The sequence below is a fragment of the Eleginops maclovinus genome, chromosome 15, assembly GCF_036324505.1.
Source record: "Eleginops maclovinus isolate JMC-PN-2008 ecotype Puerto Natales chromosome 15, JC_Emac_rtc_rv5, whole genome shotgun sequence".
NCBI lineage: Eukaryota > Metazoa > Chordata > Actinopteri > Perciformes > Eleginopidae > Eleginops > Eleginops maclovinus.
In genome coordinates this window covers 17,346,041-17,361,483 of record NC_086363.1, presented here as the reverse complement: position 1 = coordinate 17,361,483, position 15,443 = coordinate 17,346,041, and the positions used below count along the sequence as shown (strand labels likewise).

General features: G+C 38.2%; 1 protein-coding gene across 2 annotated transcripts in view; it reads right to left on the bottom strand.

Moving 5' to 3' along the window:
* Positions 1–11,772, bottom strand: part of disp1 (dispatched homolog 1 (Drosophila)) — an 89,693-nt gene extending 77,921 nt beyond the window's left edge. For both annotated transcript variants that reach the window (XM_063902859.1, XM_063902857.1), the window contains exons 1-2: positions 11,635–11,772; positions 9,434–9,519 (exon numbers count right to left, since the gene is read on the bottom strand). The gene's annotated coding sequence lies outside the window, so the exon portion shown is untranslated. The remainder of the gene's footprint in view (positions 1–9,433; positions 9,520–11,634) is intronic.
* Positions 11,773–15,443: the final 3,671 nt, after the last annotated feature.

Below are 15,443 nucleotides of genomic sequence, written 5' to 3'. Positions count from 1 at the left end.
GAGTGTTTGATTTAAGTTAATTGGAGGGTCTTTTCATGGAGAGCATTGATGCTGTTCTATGGTGCTTTCTGCCTGTTAGTGCGTACGCATGTTTTTGTGACGTTGAATAGAAATCCATGTATGGGTTATTAAAAGTTTTGCCATGTTGTGATGGGGACTAATCCACGGACCCGAAAAAAGGGCCTGTCTACTTTTTGCGTTTTTTTCTCCCTAGTTATGCAAGTTAAAAGTCCAATGTTCTTGTCTATGAATAAATTTAAAAAAACATCCCCCCCTCTGTTTTTTTGTCAAATCGCACCCTGGAGATAACTATAAATAAATAAAAGTTTCTTGTACCCATATCTTTCTACTGTCAGAACATTATTACGAAAAAGGAAACTACTCTCACTTGCATAAGGTACTATTTAATCCAAAGAAGAGAAAAGTTATGTGGCCTTACCAACAGTTGAGTGCACAGGATCTCTTCAAGGGTATTTTCAAAAGTTATTCCAAGAATTCCCAAGTATTGGCAACCATTTTTAATTAGCGCAAGCAAACTAACCAGACACAGTCATTGGCTGGTTGGTTGTCAATACAGTAAGTTGTATCATCTACCTCTTGTTGGTCCAGACCCATTTTTGTCCATTATATTCTGACTAAAAAACATGAATCAAACCTTATACGCCTCGATCAACTCAATTTTCAAAAAACAAGTAAAACATGTCTTTACCTCAGATTTCAGAGAAGCAAGAGTAGAATCTGTCAACTTATTTTCTTTTCCGTTTTCCCTTTTTTGTGCCTCTTGGCGTCTTCCTAACTGTGCCAAGCCAGCTGGACAAGAACAAAGCTCTCGAATTTATTGATTTGCATGTTTTGTCTACCTTCCCGATGTAAAACCGTATTAAATCCATCCAAATATTTGATTTTTGGATGGGAAAGGTTCAACCCAATCACTGAAGCAAAGTCTGCTGGAAATCAGAGGGTAGGTGTTAAGAGCCCATGACACTGTGGCGAGTTACATATTCCACATGTCCAGCATTACTCAACATTGGCTCACACCAGGTCCTATGGGGGCGAGCCCCTGCAACCATTCAACACTAATGGGCTGAAAGAAAGACTTCAGAGCACCTCTACTATTTCCTCTCAGCATTTCTCAGTACTCATTATGCACAACACTCTTTTATCTAATGCACAAAAACAGATGGTTTTTTTCTCCATGATTTTGTTCCCCTTGTTAACCTCTTTGTCAAGCTTTTGTTTTTGACTATTTGGTATCAAGGTGAAGGTGACATTGTCCAAGAAGAACTACAGTCAGCCAATCTGTTAACAGATGCCTCTTCTAATCAGATCCAAGACTGCCAATGCCAAACATGAATGACAATGATATTACAGCAAGCTGAGAGGGTTCCATAAAGTAGATTGGGTGCCTTGTCTTAGTGATTGGATAGGTTCCCTTTGTCTACAATGAGATATCAGGACGTGACCTTGCAAACTACCCTTACCAAGGTGCAATGCAACTGTGTTTCCTTACCCTTTATTATCAAATAGCAAATAAGCTCTTAAGCACCAATATTTGCAGCTTAATAAACAGTTATTGTTGCATATTCATCGAGTCAAGTACAACTGGATGCCATCTCCTTTACAGTCAAGAGCATTTGTAAAGTATTCAGTTATGTTAGCATTTTGTTAGCCTGTATTCAAAACAAATATCATTCAAGGCTAATGGGAATGTCCCTCATTTTGCAGGTATTTGGTCATAAACCAAAGTATTGGATATATTTAAATTATGACTGATTATGGCACCAGAATACATCAAAGAATCACCAACATCATTACAATTCATCCAGATGGGGACATTAACACCGGTGGCCATCGGGAGCAAATCGGGGGTTAAGTATCTAGCCCAAGGATATATCGACATGTTTGACTGCACAGGCTGGGATCGAACCCACAACCTTCTGGTTAAAAGACCGCATTTCCTAGCAGCCAAAGACTCCACTAGCAGACTCAAAAGAAGAAATTAGCAAGACTAAAACTGTTTTTCAGTTTGGTTGCATCTGATGTAGTAAAATGTTAAATCTAAATTCAAATATTGCTATTGTCTGGATCCTTGTGATTCCAAGTAAAGTCATGCACCATTACGAACAGAAAAAGTTGTCATCATTAAACCTGAATAGTCCAAATGATATATAATGGAAATCACCTTTTAAACAGGACAAAGGACAAAGTGATAGGCCTCCTAGAAGTTCCCAATGATGATATATGATAAAAGGTTATTCCTAATTCCTCCCTGTATTTTCCATCCCAGGTGCACAGTGTGTTGTACTTCCTGCTTTACAAACTGTGCATTGTGCAGATGTTCTCTGAGCCTTGGTTACTAAATGATCACTAAGAGTAACTGTACACGCTGAGATATTCACTAAGCGCCATACCTCGTGATGGCAACATCAGCCCTCTATGTTGCCTCAACAGGCTGTCCATTTATTAAAGCCTTAAGGTTTTGCATACAAGCCTCAGTGAGGTTGATCCAGGGGTAACTGAGCCCCTGACCGGGAGCCATATGAGCCAAATATGATTCGACACGGCCCACAGCTCCAGGGTCAGACCGCAGCGAGGAACATGTGTCTCTACGAGGGAAGGCCTTGTTGCTCCCTAAGCCAGTCAAAATTCTCCAGTTTGTGCAACAAATCCTAATGAGGCTCTTCTCTGTGGGGGGGGGGAACTAGGGCCCTGTCTGCGAGGATTTGTCTGAAGAGCTAAACAACCGAGGAAAGATTCAGTGAAGCAACCCGCTCACTTACACCCTGGCTCTCTGTCTTACCCACACAAAACCAAGACTGATGAGGTGAGGGAAGCCAAGCGCTGTTCTGCAGGCTGAGGCGTTGCAACGGATTAAAAATGTGTCCACCCAGAAAGTCAAGGCCTTAAATATTAACCAGAACATACAGGCTGATTTGTGATTGATAACCCATGACAAAATATATGTTTGGTTAAGCTACTGGCAGTAGGTTAGGAAAGCACAAGCGACTCAATAAGTCAAGAAGTTCGTAAGATTATCCTGCGGTCTGGACGCTTGAGATTTATGTGCAGTTTGAAAATCTTGAATAAAACTGTTGCGCCTTTCAATGTAGAAGAGAGACATTCCCTTTGATTGCAGGGATCAGAAAGTTGTGGAATAAAATCATTTCTGACAAAAAAATTGGACATAAATGTCAAAAGCAAATATGGAAGTTTCCATCTGTGGTTGATATTCCTACAAACTGAATACAGACCAACAGAAGTCACTGAGCAGGAACGGAAAGGGTTCGATGTTCAAAGACATTCCCATGCTCCTGATCTGTCTTTGGGGTCAGTCCACCTGAACCACATTAATTCATTTTCCCTTTCTGTGCCTCTTCCTTTTCCTCAGGACAACTGTGAAGGTAAAGCTTTGTAGCAAAGCTTAGTTTAAAAGTCACATCGCCATATATTACCATGATACACTTTGACAACTCTATTGACCATCGTCTACTTCGGGGGGGGGGGGGGGCACTAATATGCAACACCTGTTCCTTTTCGGCATCAGTCAGTATATCAAATATACAAACAGTGACAGCTGTGGGGCAGGCGGTGATGTGGTAGGGCCAGCATGATGCAAAAGACAGGCAGGGGCTGCTCCTCAGAGCCCTTCTTCCCACACCAGGCCCTCCCCAGGTCAAATAGCTGAAAGCATAGAGTGTATTGGCCAGAGCCTGTAATATTTCACATGTGCTTTTTTGAGGAGCACCAGGCGCTATCAATGACTTTAATCTTAAACCCGGGGAAGCTAAAGGAAAAAAGGGCCTATCAGGCGGCCTGCTTTCAATTACGAGGTCCGTAAAGACGCCGAGATAGGACTTTATGTGATGGATGGCATGCCATGATAGGGTCCATGCCTCTGTCTGCTGAGGCTCGGGCTTGGCTGCTGGGATCATACACATGCCAGAGACACACCCCAGACTCAAGTCTACAATCAAAGAAAGGGGGTGTAATCATGGCGTGATTAGAAGGATCTGACTTGAGCATTAAGTATTTGATTGTATACCTATTCATACCTGGGTGGCATCATTACAGATTTACAAAAAAATATCTGGAGGGATCGGAAGAAGCATGATCCGAATGAGACAAGACAAGAGTTTACCCAAGCTCTTTGAGACTGCTTTTTGCTGGATGCTAAAGTCAGAAAGCTAACATGATCACAATCAGCATGTTAGCATTGGCGATGGGTCCCAATACCTTGCATAGTATTAAGTGCACCAGAAAGAAGCATGTCCCAATATGTAGTATATCCAATGCAGGATGCCAAAAAACACCAGTATGTCGTACTGCATCCATGTTGGGTTAGAGTTACGCATTCTGCATTGGGCTTGAGTTCAAGGTGCAACATTTTGGCAAAAGTATGTTTCAATTGTTGCCTGCTGCATGTAACAGTTACTTTGTTTCTACTATACTTGTATAATAAGTATACTAATACTTTTTTAGGACATTTGCAGTATGTGGTTTGAAACTAAGCTTATCACGGTTACCTTGTTTCCCGTTTACTTGCTAACGTTAGCATATTGGCGCTAAACATAAGGTACAGATGAGGCTGATGGCAATGTGATTAGTTTTTGTATTTAGTCGTAAACCAAACATGTGGTTTATGCGTAAATGAGTTGTGAAAACGAATGTTGGGGACATGAGCATGTGGACCACAATTCCTGCAAATCTATCTAAGCGTACTTATACTCTACGCTTTTATTATTATCGTGTTTTTAGTCAATCTTTTTTAACTGTACTTTATGAGTTTGCAGAGCCATAACATCAGAGGGCAAACAAGGTAAAGCTATTTAGAAGATGCGCCTTGCAACAGCACTTGCTTTTCCCTTCCTATTTTATTTATGGTTTCTGGCAACTCCAGCTGCTTGTTTATCCTTCATTTAAGAAGTGGAACATTTAATTCAAAACAGGACACGCTGTCCTGGATTTAAATTGCAATACCATAACATTGTGAGTATTGACATCTTATTGTTGTTTATATATTAAATCAAATCAGTTTATTGGTCATTTACAGGATGAATTTATGTTTATTGGCATCCAAGACTATTTGAATGCAGTCCAAAGTCAATGACTAAGTCTGAGTTCAGCATGAATAAAGATAAATAAAATAAAGTTTTGTTTGTTTGGCATTATAAAAGAGAAATAAATAAAGTTTCTTGGTACAAAGTCCTTCTGTAATTTAATCGTTGATGAGGTTGAGACTAAAAGGATTCCAGATCCAATACAAAGCTCCAGAACAGCTACTAAACAGACATTGTGGTGAGATTGTTTAGTAAACCGCAGCAGTTTGTAGAGAAAATGAACAGCAGCAAAAAAACAAAAAAACAGACCACCGACAAAGTCAGAGAGACTAGCTGGAAAACAACGTGTAGCATTTAGCATCTAAAGAAAAAATTAAGAGACCACTGCAGCGTTATCATTTTCTCCAGTTTCACTATTTATAGGTATGTCTTTGAGTTTAATAATTGTATTCTATAAACAACATTTTTCTCTGTTGGAATTCAACAAACTGGAACGACTACCATACATGTAGAGATACAGATTGAAGAAAAATGTGGAGTGGTCTCATAATTTTTTCCGGAGCTGTATATACTGTATACAGCCTTAGGCGATGGAGGAGACCAAAAACAGAGCTTAAAGGGAGAGTATTTCACTTAGACTAAAAACCTGACAAGAATCATTTTTGAAACACACAACTGTTTGCTAACAAGTTCTTCATGTTATCTCAAAAGGTTAAAAAAAAAAAAACAGGTTAACAGGGCATTTATTGAAAATAGGACTTTATTATATATTACCTTTAAGAGATGCTAGAGACGAGCCCAAAAGCGGAGCTAAAAGAGAGGACATTTGACTTAAAATCCCAACCTAGACAGAATCAGATATTTAAATATGTAAAAATTAAGTTTTTTGCCAGTTTAAATATGGACTTAGACACCAAATGGGTTGATAACCTACTTCCTAAAGATCTTCTGAAAAACTTCCCAGACTTTTCTCCCATGAAAAGACAAAAACGTTGAAATTCGAGTCCCAGGTCGGATTTCATCCCCACTGAAAGCTCAATATTTATCTCCGTCTGATCTAAATCCATGTCTCTGACAGGCCCCATAGTGAAAGTCTTTGTCCCCTCGGAGCTGGGGGGGAACATCTCTATCTATTGGAAAATCTCCAGTCTCGGATCGGGCTCAGCCGGGCCTGTCAGCACCAAAAGACACAAATCCATACTTTGTAGCAGTTTGAAGTCTCTACAAAGACAGACAGAGATTAAGCATGCTGGGGCCACGGGGTTTCACAAGATCCACCAGTGTCTCCATCCTTCAGCGCGACATCAAAGAACCGAGTTTGAATTATAGACAGCAAGTGTGCAGTCATGGCTCCGTTTGGCTACCAAGTCCCGGCCCGATTAACCCCTTTGCCACCACCGAGGAGAGAAAGCAAGCCTGGATAAATTACAATACCAACAACCGCACATGAGCAGCAGAACAAAGGGTCACTCAGGGTTTTTCAGTTTGAGGCCATTTAAAGTGAATGTTACCGTAGAGCTAACCTCTGACAATCAGATTATTTTAGATTGAACATAATGTGTTTAACAATATCTCTCTGTCTTTATATCATAGTCAAATATGACTTATCATTGTAGAGTTACAGCAGTTACAGAGCATTTTGCACCCATGAGGCTCTGATGTTCTAAATAAAAAAGCAGGTGCAAGCAGGTTAAGCTTTTCAGACACGTCCACCAGTTATTAACTCTTTTTCCAACTCCAACAACTTCTCAGACGGTCCGTGCATTACCTCACTTTCCTTTACTGCCATTGCTCACGGAATATTTCCCTTAACCAAACGCCAGCGGTTACAACGGGGAAAGATTGCGCCATATTATCGGCAGATGGACCCAAGAGGATTTGGACAAGGCCATTAGAGCGCAGATGACACATGGGATTCATTCGGAGGATAAACTGGTGTCGTCAGCAGAAGGCAATGATGGTAAGTAGAACAAAGGGGAACAAAGAAACACTGATAACAGATGCTGATGGGTAAAATAAATATTTTTTTTAACAATTACTGGCAGCACCCAAACAAACAAAACAACAAAAAGGGCATCTTTTTCCAAAGAGGATTCTGGCGCTAGCTGTGAGATCAAGGCTTCAAGAGCCAGTGGAGTCATCATCAATACTTCCAACATCAATGGCATTTAAAAAAAGGGGTTTATGAAAGCTTGTATAATTTATAGGGACTTTTATTGCACTTTAAGTAAAGAGCAATGCAGGAATGAGTCCTAATCCCCAGAAATGAGTCAGCATTTTACCACTTCTGGTTCCCCTCGGAGTTAACACCCCCCTGGTGAATGTCCAAGCTTTTATGTGTCATAAAATCAACAAGTGACTAAATAAGACTGCTAAACGTCATCACAATGAACCCTAGCAGCCTTTAGCTTAGCGGTGCAAAGCCATGTGACCGCGATGTTGTTCGTTTATAGCCTAATGTTAGCTATTTACTCCTGGATATTGCATTTATGTTTCAAAAATCTTTGTTAAAATGTGGGGATGATCCTGTTAAACAAAATCTGTAAGTGTCAAAAACATGTTAGCCACAGAGTTTATTTTTATGCAATATTCAAAGATCCAACAGCAAAAAATCCCATTGCTTTTTGTTCAGGGACACCTTGCTAACGGTTTTTTCGACAAAAATACGCCATCACTGCACTACTTTATTTAGTTAGGTGTGTTACCTATCCAACCCAGGATACCTGAAGTACATATATGACAAAAAAGCATAATAAAAAAGAGAGAAGAAAAAAAATAAACATTCTACATGCTAACGTGTGGGACTTCTTTCCATTGATCTCAGAATCACTTTTTAAGGAATGGCACAAAGACTGATTTAGAAACAGCAAGGCTGGATTACAAAAAAAAAGCTATATGAAAAAAAGCTGCCCAGATGGAGATAGGCCAAAAAATGAGATGGCAAGCAGCTGTTAAAGCCAGCTGTCTGGGCCAGTTGTTCATAAGGGCCAGGAGGCCGGGCGGAGGGATTCAGAGACATTTCGGAAAGGCGTGGGGCGGGGGGGTTCGAGTTAAGATATAACAAGCAGGCAGAGACAGTGAGGGGGGTTGACAGGGAGGAAGGAAAGTGAAAAAAAAGGGTTTCAACTAAATGATTTTGTTCACTGGCAGATTTAGGAGTGGAACAGATGTATCTATACAGTAGGTTGGACTTGGCTCTGTTCTACAGGTTCCTTTTAAATACATCGGTGACACGGTTCCAGTTCATTATGCGGTATTCTTTTTAAAAAGGCATAGATTACAGTAAAAAAATCCGTAGTGCAGAGAAAATGGAAGTATTTTCTTGAAACAGCAAGGGGATAAATATTACACTGTGTTTCAGAAGGTAAAGGGGTGTCTACCAATTAGAGGGTCAGCGGTTTGATCCCCAGTAAAATGCAGTCAACATGTCCAAGTGTCCTTGAGAAAGGACAAAGTGTTACCATAGGCATGTCTATGGTTTAGAAGACGTTTATTAAATAAGCCACTGATATATATACAGATGTGTTTTAAATCTTCCATGATGGTGAAAGACCAAACAAGTTCCTTCAATGGGATATTAACACCACAAAATATCATCTGGTAGCACAAAATTCATAAAAACTGTGATGACTTTTGCGCTTTTTCAGAGGCAACAGCAGACCTTTTACTAGCCCTCCTTAAGAGCAAATATTACCATTATAATAATGATAGATGATTATGGTACAATGGTGCCTCATCGTCCCAGCTATCTTTCTTTACTCTAGATAAAGTGTGAAAAGGACTCAAAACTATTAGTATTACATTTGAATTGGAACATTAATGCCTGTATTCTGTCATCTAGACAGCTTATATCGGCTTCATGTAATATTAGAAATTTAGAAATCAAATGATAGACATGAAAAGGCTGTCCAATGCAGATTTTAGTTTTACATTTTATTATTGTGGTTAGTCAATGAAGCCAATTATAAGTCAACACTCTTACTATACATCGAGCATAAAATATCCACAGGACGTCCTGCAGGAACTTCCTGTTCAGTGTGAACTACTTGGCTGATGTTGGGGAAAAGCAAACCTAAGGCTGCCACCTAGTGGCCTTTTCTGAGCGATGCATGCAACTTCAAGAGGATCACGAGAGGAAAGCGTAGCCGCAGGGCAAATGCATGTGATGACAAATCATTCTTCAACACTGAAAATGATCAGTGTTCTTAGGGTAGTGATAAGAACATGGCTTTAATTTGCTTGAAAATAGCCTGACAAATGCATAAACATTTTGCTCATTCAAACTTTTCAATGAATACACCATCATTGATGTGTAATTGTGTGAGTGTGCTGCATTAGACAGGGGTGTGGGTTTGAAAGATGTTCCAGAAACTTACCGTAGAGTCTTCGGATTTCTCTGTGTTTGTGTTTCCTTGTGTCCGACAGCAACGCTCTGACCTCACTTGGCAGCCTCCAGGAAACTCTGATAAGAGAAAAGCACAAACAGATCAGTGAAAGACATTGAGCACTGAACTCTCGCACAAAACTGTAGATCAACACAAACTCACATTCATCACAGGTGTTTTTAAGAGGGCTTGTATTCTTATTCTTGTAAAAAATAGTGTATTATATAATATAGGGTATAGGGTAAAACATAAAACATGAATTACATTTTAAGTAAAACGTTTAAAAAAACATCCAGAAAAATCCCTTAAATTCAGCATACGGAACAAATTGTTTTCAAAGCGATTTGTCTTATTATTACATTTCCAATGAAAGAATCAGAAAGACAACTCTTTGACTAGTACATTTAAAGCATTTCAACATACACCACGGCAAACTCTGTTTTAACCTAATGGCAATAAACCTGTTTCTGATTCTCAAAAGGTAGGGTAAGAAAATCCTGAAACGGAAAAGTACGGTGATATTATGTTTTGTGATACTAAATCAATTGAAAAACACATTATGGGTCATCATTTAATAGTTTACCTGTAATGATTAACTCATGTAATCCTTTTTGAATACTATTGCTATTATGCTGATGACCCCAATATTTATACCATAAAATTAAGTAGAAAAACACTGTTCATGTAATTCTTTGTTACATGCATGGACTGTGATAAATGCTATTGCAGATCCCTCTGTTCTAAACTTTCTTTACCCAGACTTTTTTCACATATTTACCCTCAATCCAACCCACAGACCCAGCCCTCTGACTATTTTTCCACTCTTGTTATGCGGCCAAAGAGCTGCTGGTCATGTTCATATGATGTTCACAAGCTATGAGAAGAGGATTAGTTTGCTAATGCTTGTGAGAGAAACACTCACAACAAACCAATGATGCAGAGCTTAGTAGCCAGTCCATGTACAATGTACAAAACCTCTTTTTACTTTTACAGAACCAAGTCATACCTCCTCCTTTCTGAAGCTAACCTGTCTGTTTAAAGGGTTTGTTTCTACTGGATATAGATCAACTGTTCGCTGTTTATGTCACAAATCAAAGTTCTGCTCTAGAAGTCTTGGAATATGTTAAATTGTATACAGTATCTACAGGTACTTTGGGATAAAGAACATACATTTAAAGACCAGATTTGTGCATGGGACTAAGACAAACCAAACCAAAACATTTTGAATGAAAACAAGACAAAGTTAAATTAGTGAAAGAAACTGATTCATTTAGCTTAGATTTAATGTAATAGACAAAAGAGGAGAACAAAAAGCCAAGGAAGCTTTTTACAGAGGGACATTAAGAGAAATTAATTAGAAACAGTAAGGAATTATTGAAATGGTAAAGATTCAGAAGGTAAGGTATTAGATTATCTGAGTAGACAGAGAATTGCATTTACACAGAAGCTATACAGACTTAAACTGGACCTCACTTCCCTGTGAATACGAGCAGGTGTTCAAATAAAGGAGTTGAGAAACCCCTTTTCAGAAACATCCCTACTTTCAGTCAGCTAACATGTTTTGCAACAATACAACCAGACACAGCGCGAGGGCACAGCACAGGGATGCTTTGCACAACTGTAGTTTCGACACATATTCGACTGGAAAGCAGAATACTTCTTTGTAGTTTTCCATAAAATGACGGTTTAATGTTTGCAAACTTAAATGTGTGAATTAAAATAAACAAAATGTTACACTTTTTATTCATTGTAGTTATCGCATCAACAGTTACCACACGCTCTGATCTGCATTACATTTTAAGTGTCCTTTAAGAGTTTGTGACGTTTTAGGCTAACCTGTGCTCGTGTCAATTAAGATGACGTTATCATTATAGCTTCGGCCTTAACGTTATGTAAAATCACAGGAAACCCTATCAGCCAAGCTAGCGTGAACCGTTAATACCAAGGGCTCACTATGCAAGCCGAAACATTCAGACACACTGTCTCAACCTCACGGGGTGCTTACAAACTCTGAAACTAGCTTTATGTTACCACCAACAAATAACAATGAGAGTCGCCAGGCTAGCTAGCTTAAGTTCATGTTAGCTGACTGGCGCTGGCTAGCCACTGGCTGCTAACCTCGCTGACCAAAACAGCTGGCTAAACAACAGCGGCACTCTGAGTTTCCTCTCTCAGGTAAGCTGCATACTCACATGGGCACACACCGGGAAACAAAGCAAAACACGCCGGACCCTTGCAGGCGATAGGGAAAGTATTCCCGGTCCTCTACTTTAGTTTTTGCCGGATGCTGATGAATCCACTATCCAAGCATCAAACCATGTTGGGTGGGCAGCTGCGCACTGAGTTCTTGTTTGCACTCTAAAGCCATAAGAAGGTTTGTGGGCAAAACGTAGGGAACTTCCAAGCACACTAGGAGGAAACAATGTAACCTAGCCTCCTACTTCCTCAGAGTCCAAAGTTGTTTTTACAGTATTATAGTAGTTATATCTCTTTGTTTTATGGGAAGTATATATCCTCCTGTAGTCTTGTTCTTTTTGGGGTATTTAACCATCTTTAAAAATAAAGACAAAGAGATACAGATGTAGGCAGTTGTAAAAATACCAGTGGAAGAAGTAGGCTTTAAAGATCTTTATTTAGCCAACTTAAACATTTTTTTTAAAAACATGTTACAAATAGCCTTGCATTCAGATCTTACTTAAGTTAACACCTATATAAGAAAGCTATAATACAAAATGTTGGTGTACTTGCAAAAGTTCTTGATTTGCAACCAAACAGGTCTTAAATTGCAGCTTATTATAACATCAGATTATTATTACTAATGCCATAACATTTAAGATGAACTTTAATAATGAAGCTGGCTATAATAGAGCACATTTTGTTCATTTGTATACTGTTTTGCCGCAGAACAATGTTCTGTATTTGACATACACATTAAAGGTTTTATGTTCTTCAAATAATAGTCAACCAATACTGTGAAGTAAAAAGCACAATATTTATCATAGTCATAGCTTCACTGAAGTAATGAAAGAGAGATTAATATTATAATGTGTATAAAAAAGAGATGCTATGCCACAGGAAAAAAGTGTCATACACCGAAAACCTTAATAACGCATTAGATCTTATTATACAGTCTGAACACAAACAAAAAATCCAATTAAATGTAAGTTTTGTAAATATTCTTTCTCTAAAACTGGTCACATTGTTAAGATTTTACATCATGGTGGCTGTAACCTAGTTTTATTTCTAGCTTCACTGCTTGGAGCAATACCTTGACATTTATAAATGTGCTGGGTTTTTTCTTCAGTCTAAAGGAAATGACTATTTTCCCGCTGTTTCTAAGAGAACTGGAAACAATGAAATATCCAGGTACAATTTGATAACATATGCTCGAATAAGCAGATAAAGCAATATTTTTTTTATCATGCAACACCATTCAATCAGAATCAGATTGCTTTATGTATACCGGGAAATGGGGGTTTGTGACACTTACTCTGTTTTAGAATAAAATAAAATGTAATAAAATAAATCAAAAATAAACAAAACATGAAAAGTTAAAATGTCCCAAAAAAATATTTAATAGAAATAGTAACATATATAGTAGTAAATTAGTATTTGTATAAAATAATGCTGAATTTGCACAGTTTAAGAAGGTTTTGCCACATTTTAATTCAAGAGGAGTTTCTAGAATTTCAAGGGAAAATAAAATAGTTTTTAATGTCATTATCTAGAGTTAGAGGACAAAATTAAGGTGTTATATGTGTTACAATTGTGATTGCAGTGAGGATACTAATTGTACTACAATAAAGAAAGATCCAGACTGCAGTCAAGACTTTAATGGCATATAGAAACTGTGTAAAATTCACGTTTTAGAAATGTCAAGGTTTCAAAATCTATTGAATCTTATATGCCACATTTGTACCCTGATTAAAGTGGAATAAACGTGTTGAAAATAACAGATACATTGATTGTGACAGACCAAAAACACACACATTCAAGTTTAAACCAACACATTTATTCACTGAGCATTATTTTGGACAATAGTTGTCACACGGGGGCAGTATGACTACCAGACTATGTGTTCCGCATACTGCACTCACACCTCGTTTATAAAATCTGTGGCTCTCCCTGCTAAGTGAAAGCTATAATGTGTCTCATATAGATGACTGTAAATATCGCATCATAAGCACCCTGTATGGTTCCATTATGCATTATTCATGACTGTTCAGTCACAGACAACTGCTCTAACAACATTAATATTCATCACCTTCTATTGTGCAATACAAATGTTTCAAAATGCCTCTGACTACTTAACACCTCCACTGTGTTAGATTAGGACTAACTGTCTCATTCAAAAGCACTTTGACTGGGTAGAGCAGGAATGAACTGTGGAATGTTGCAAGGTGATTTAAAAAAAGATCCTCTACAAGTGCACGTAAGGAAGGGAAGAACACTTTGCACGGTTCGGATTTTCACAGCATGACATCTGGATCAAACAGCATGAGGGGATTTATCCATACGGTTTTACCTGACACTAAAACTCCTTCCTCTTTAAAAAAAAAGTTAAACTCATAATAATGTGCTGTCACCAAACCTGGTTTTCTGGAGTAAATGAGGAGTATGTCTATAACTGCAACACCTCTGCTGAGGCAAAGCAGGTGCAGGCTGAAAGGAAGCAGAAACATCCCAGCAACAAATCTGAATGGTTAACTTAAACGGGCTGTGTTTTCAGTGGGAGAGTCTAATTGATGCACATGCTAAGTTAGCCACCTGGATCCATTTCCCCTCAGAATTAAGCCTCTTTTAATTATCCTCATTGCTGGACTTCTTCCTCGGAAACCAGCTGAGTAAACACATTGGCTCCCTGCATATCTCAAACACTAAGTACTATATGCAAATAGGTCTAGGCCTATATGTTATATAACTGTATTTCTTAGTGAAAAAAAGTAGGTGTGCTATTGGAGATGTTGCTATATATGATTGCCCAAAAGTAAAACATGATTCATATCAACAGCTGGATTACCTCTCTGAAATGAGGATGGGGTCCTCTGACAGTTATCTACTTTTTACAGTTAGAGTAATCCATTCAGATTTTTTTTCAGTTTCCTACATTAGAAACCAGTAGATTCAGAATCAGAAATCCTGTATAAGTCCCACAACAGGGACATACAATAATGACAGGGAAGGGGACAGAGTATTACAAAAAGTACAACATTTAAAATTAGTTTACTAACATATTAAATAAAAAGGCAAGCACATTAGTAATACAAATAAATATTTGAATAATACTGGCACTTCTTCTTGTATATGCATATAAAGTGGTAAATTAGCAGCCCTTATTATTCAAGATATCAAGGCTTTAATGTCATATGCACAGTAGCTACAGTTTAGTTATGACAATGAATACATTAATTCCCATGCTTCTCCATTGCAACATATAGGACATAAAACAAAATCAAATTATACAATAAAAAATGTAAATAAATACAAATAGTGCGAGAAGAAACAGAGTAGAATAGAGTAATGCAGATTATGTTGCAAGACCAATGTGCAAGTAATACAGATGAAGTAAACTATATAAAATAAATAAATACAATAAGCTAAATCATGCAGAGAATGTTGTAAGTGACCAAGTAAATGCAGGAGTCTATATACATGTAAATATATTAACGTTATCTTTTATCAGTAGTGAATAGTTATTGTTATTTTACAACAGAGTAAAATAAATAGTCACATTTGTGCAAAAATGTAGCAGTAAGTGATAACCTTTCAGATGTCATACAGTATATATTGCACATAAGTGTGATTGCACAATAGTTACAGTTTGTCTATCTTGTTCTAACACCGTTTTGAATGATTTTGAAAGTTCTAAACCAATGTGCAAATGTAACGCAGTAATCTGTTACTTCTGTCTGTTGCTGGCTGGGCCGGGTGGTACAAGTGTCCTCTGGAGAGGAGCCGCCGCTGTGGTCACATTAAAAACTGCATCCCCTTCTGTGACAAC